A 5,382-nucleotide genomic window follows, 5' to 3' on the forward strand; every position below is an offset into this window, starting at 1 on the left:
GATGGGCAGATCAGGACCAAGGCCACCAGTTAGGAGCCTGACAACCACAGCAGACCCTGAGGGCTTAGGGCAGAGACAGCAAGAGAACCTAGAAGAGCCCTGAGCCAAGGAAACAGCCTTCAATGGCAGCAGGGAGAGTTCTGGGAAGGGCACCAACCAAGCTTGGATTTAGGGTTTATAAAGAACTGTCTCACTCATCAATATATTAACCTTCACCACAAAGGAGGTCGGGCCTTAATGTACCTACCTTACAGATACGGGAATAGAGGGATTTTCCCCCCAAGTCTCCTGCCTAAGGGATGACATGAACCTACCAGACTATTCTTTATGTTACTAATCCATGAACATTCCAGGGCACATCGCTGTGGGGACTTCTGGGGAACTGGGGAGGCCCTGTCTCTCTCTCTCCGGAAGTGCTCTGTGCTGTGTCCTGCTTCATGTAACTGGGTGACCACATACGCCTGGCAATGAGTTACATCACCCAGATGTGTTTGAGGGATCTGTCTCTAGTTTTCAGAATATTTTACATCATTGACGACATTTTAAAATCAAGAAATTTTACCTAATGGGGAGTCCTGGCTTTTCTTTTTTAAAAAGTCAGGAGGTCCAGCCACCATGGGTCAAAGTCCCACAAGGTGACGATCACTCAAAGCTGAGTAACAACTGTGCCATTGACAGGACGTGTGTCTTTCATGTCCCCACAACTCCCACCTTCTGCTTTTTCTCTTTTCTGAACTGTGTTACTCATTTCACCCTCCCCCTGGCTCTTGTAGGCATTTGAGTTTATAACCTTGGTCCTGTGCATTTTCAAGCCTTCAATGACTTATTCCCTCCATCATCCATTCAGTCCGTCAGCAGGTGTTTGCTGAGTGGTTGTTCTGTGCCAGGTTTGTGCTAGGCAGTGGGCGTGAAAACAAGATATGGCCCTGCCCTCAGAGAGCTCATAGTCTGGAGAGAAAGACAAATACAGAGACACAACATTGCAGGGAATTCCCTGGTGGTCCAGCGGTTAGGACTCTGCACTTGCACTGCTGGGGCCAGGGTTCAATCCCCGGTCTGGGAACTAAGATCCTGCAAGCCGCACAGCGCGGCCAGGAAAAAAAAAAAAAAACAGAAAAACACAACATTGCAAACAGGGGATGTTCTATGGATCCCAGATGTTTAAGCTTGTGCAGATACCCTCGGTGCATGACCCACATCCCCTTGGGGACTCACCAGGCCCAGACAAGGGGATGGCTTCCTACTACAAGCACCTGCAACTCCCCGCTTAGTGGCCTTTGCATGCAGGCTGGAAATACTGAAGAATAAATGTCCCCAGGAACAGCCCTCAAATGACTGACCTGAGTTGCTGGATAAACAACCCAGCTCCCTCCCCCTCAGGCGGGATGACCGTGGTGTGGGTTCTACGCTACCTACCAGAAGTTCCCCAACAGCCAATGCATTAACTTGCTCATTAAGGCACCTTATACTTTCCCTTCCCTGTGCCACTACCCTGGTCCCCTACCGTCACTTCCTCAGATCACTTCCCAGGGAAATCACATGCATTCACACCCTTAGCTGCTTCTGGGGGAGCCCATTCTGAGCTGTGTGCCCATAAACAAATGGGGTGCACAGCCCTTACAGCCTTTCAGAATCCACTGACCTCAAATGGAAATTGACTGTCAATTAGTCTGCAATGGGATAAACCCAAACAATTCATCAGCTTTCCTTTAAAGATAATCATTGCAGTAATCATGCTAAAAAATAATGAAATGTAATAATTATATTAAACATACTAATATAAAAGAATAACTAAATCATAAACAGAATAATAAAAAGGCTGCTTGAGCAGGTGCACTTGGGTCTGCTGGTTTTTATCTTTTTGTGATCTTGCTACACATTAAATCAGCACATTCAGTCCCTCTGTAGAGGGCCCGTAGCTGCTGTGAGCTTCCTTTCAGTTACCCACTTCACTGGTTCTTTTCAAAAGAAGGAAGGCCTGTGAAAATCATGGAGGAGATCAGGACTCAGGAGGGACTGATGTTTGGGAATCATTCCAGAAACTTTCTGTGTGTTATTTCATCAGTTCCTCCCAACTGCCCATGAGGGAGACAAGATCATCTTCACTCTCCTGGTGCAACAGGGACTCTGGGGCCTCAGGTGACCTGCCCAGGATCACATGACCCAAATCCATGTGACTCAAAACCCCCCCTATGGCTTTCTCCTCAGGCTGTGTGTGTGCGTGTGTGTGTGCACGCGCGCACGCGCGTCAGTTGACTAGGATGAGGAGGGAGGGAAGGGCCATAAGACCTAACCTTGGGTCTTAGAGGAGCCACGGTGCTGGGAATGGCCTTTCAACCTGCAGGTTGCTGCTTCCCTCTGGTCTGGAAAGTGTCCAAAGGAGAATAAAGGCAGAGAGTAGGTGTGAGAAGGACCAGAATCTAGAGCAGAAGACACAAAGGGAAATCTTCCTTCCTTCCTCCCTCCCTCTCTCTCTGTCTCTGTGTCTCTCTCTTTTTCCTTCTTCTTTCCTTCCTTCCTTCCTTCCTCCCTCACTCTCCCCTCCCTTCCTCCCTCCCTCCCTTCTTTCTTTCTTCCTTTCTTCCTTCCTTTCCTCCCTTCCTCCCTTCCTCTCTTTCTTTCTTTTTCTTTCTCTTTCTTCTCTTCCTTCCTCCCTCCCTCTCTCTCTCTCTTCCTTCCTTCCTTCTTTCTTTCTTCCTCTCTTTCTTTCTTTCTTTCTTTCTTTTCTTTTCTTTTCTTTCATCATGAGCAAGGGCTCAAGGGAGCCCAGAAATGTCTGAGGGCTTATTTAACAGGGGTTAATTCTTTTTAAATAATCTGATAAAGGCTCATGCACTAACGGTTTAGACAGACAGAGAAAACAAAATCTCTTTGTGTCATCTCATTACATGGTCACAGGTAGGTAACATAGTGCCCCCCCTTCTTGGGCAATGCAAGGACTAGGTGGCAACAGCGCAGGGCCTGTCACTTAGGAATGGCTCATTGCTCACTCCTTCTCACCCCTTCCCAGTTCTAGCAAATGAGAGGGTCCCCAGCTTGATTTTTGAATGCTAATGTCTGCCTTACAGGATCCCATACTGCCTGCTTCCATCAAGAAGCTAAACCAGGGCCTTCCCTGGTGGCGCAGTGGTTGGGAGTCCGCCTGCCGATGCAGGGGAAGCGGGTTCGTGCCCAGGTCCGGGAGGATCCCACATGCTGCGGAGCGGCTGGGCCCGTGAGCCATGGCTGCTGGGCCTGCACGTCCGGAGCCTGTGCTCCGCAGCGGGAGAGGCCACAACAGTGAGAGGCCTGCGTACCGGAAAAAAAAAAAAAAAAAAGAAGCTAAACCAATATTTCCAACTCATCAACACTTAAACACGGGGCCAATTTGCACAATACACTGTCTATTTATTTTCCAGGCTGCAATCTTTATGATGCATATTCCTGAGGCAGTTAATTTGCTCTTGAATACATCTCTTTGTGTATTGGTTACCCATTTCATTAGCGGCGATATTGAGACCGGCTGGGACATGTGGGGGACTTTTCACTGAGTGAAAGAAGCTTTTTAATAAGCCCCATCATCGCTGGCTTTATGGTTCCATTTGATGAGCAACAAATGTATTCATTTAGCAGCTGCATTCCTTAATCAGGTATTCACTGGGTAACAGCATATACAAATATGGAGAAACACAGAATTTAGGGAGCTGAGTGCAGTCATTTTCCACAGGGATTGGAGCATTGTCTGTATTCACCATCAGTTTTCAAGCAAGAACCTCTCCTTGCTGGATGTGAAATTCTGTACAGAAGCACACGGGGCCCAGCTATGACTCACTGCCCTCTGTCAAGAGCATCCCTCCCCCACCGAGGGGCCAGACCCTCCAGAGGTCTCTTGTTCCCTCTTCTGCGTCAAACAAGTCCCCAGCCATTTGGTTTCTTTGATCAATGGTACTTTTAAACCTTTCCTGTGGCTCCCACTCCATTTGCCCTCAAAATGCCCCCAGAGACAAAAATTACTAAAGTACATTAGTTCTTTTTAAAAAAACAACAGCTCATTGAGGAATAATTGCCAATTAAATTTGCGTATATGTAAGGTGTACTGACTTGACATCTTGCTAAATGTATACACTGAAAGGACCACCACAGTCAAGCTAATTAACATATCCATCACCTCACAAAGTTACCATTTTCTTCTTCTGTGTGTGTGTGGTGAGCACACTTAAGATTTACCCTCTTGACAACATTCAGGTATATACAATACAGTGCTGTTAACTACAGTCATACTGTTGTACATTTGATCTCCAGCATGTATTCACCTTGCATAAGTGAAACTTTATACCTTTTAACCAACATCTCCCCATTTCCCCCTCTCCTGCCCTTGGCGACCACCATTCTACTCTCTATTTCTGACTTTGGCTATTTTAGATGCCACATATAAGTGAAACCATACAGTATTTGTCTTTTTCTGTCTGGCTTTTTTTTTTTTTTTTTTTTTTTTTTTTTGGTTGCATTGGGTCTTCGTTGCTGTGCGTGGGCTTTCTCTAGTTGCGGTGAGCGGGGGCTGTTCTTCGTTGCAGTACGCCGGCTTCTCACTGTGGTGGCTTCTCTTGTTGCAGAGCACGGGCTCTAGGCGCGCGGGCTTCAGTAGTTGTGGCACATGGGCTTAGTTGCTCCACAGCATGTGGGATCTTCCCGACCAGGGCTCGAACCCATGTCCTCTGCGTTGGCAGGTGGATTCTTAACCACTGTGCCACCAGGGAAGTCCTAGGATTTCCTTCTTCTTAAAGGCTGAATAATATTCCATGCCCCATCTTTATCCATTCTTCCTTCCACATTTAGGTTGCTTCCATATCTTGGCTATTGTGAATAATAATACAATGAATCTGGGAGTGCAGCTAATCTCTTCAAGATCCTGATTTCAGTTCATTTGGAAATATACTCAGAAGTGGGATTGCTGGATCATATGGTAGTTCTATTTTTAATTTAAAAAAAATCTTTTTTTGAAGAACCTCCATACTGTTTGCCATAGCGGCTGCACTAATTTACATTCCCACCAACAGTGCACAAGGGTTCCCTTTTTTCTACATCCTTGCCAACACTTGCTTTTTCTTGTCTTTTTGTTAATAGCCATCCAAACACGTGTGAGGTATGTTTCTAGGAATTTCTTTTGTTTTCCGTGGGCCTGGGACAGAGGCCATTTCTCTGAATATGGTGAGATTGGGTTTCTCAGGAGGTTGAAGACCAGAATGTGTGTGTGTGCGTGCACGCGCGCGCATGTGCGTGTGCGTGCCCCCATTGATAAGATCAGTATAATACATCTAGCTAGACTGTCAGGGCAGGAACCATGTCTGTTTACTGCTGTATCCATGGAACCCAGAGCAGTGTCTGGCATACCAGGATTCTTAG

The 5,382-nt window shown here is 46.7% G+C and overlaps 1 non-coding gene across 1 annotated transcript; it reads left to right on the top strand.

The window, feature by feature from the left end:
* The first annotated feature begins 991 nt into the window (after positions 1-991).
* Positions 992-1,063, top strand: TRNAA-UGC (transfer RNA alanine (anticodon UGC)). The gene has a single exon. It is a non-coding gene; the product is annotated as a tRNA-Ala (tRNA).
* Positions 1,064-5,382: the final 4,319 nt, after the last annotated feature.

Source organism: Globicephala melas, chromosome 15 (assembly GCF_963455315.2).
Source record: "Globicephala melas chromosome 15, mGloMel1.2, whole genome shotgun sequence".
Classification (NCBI taxonomy): domain Eukaryota; kingdom Metazoa; phylum Chordata; class Mammalia; order Artiodactyla; family Delphinidae; genus Globicephala; species Globicephala melas.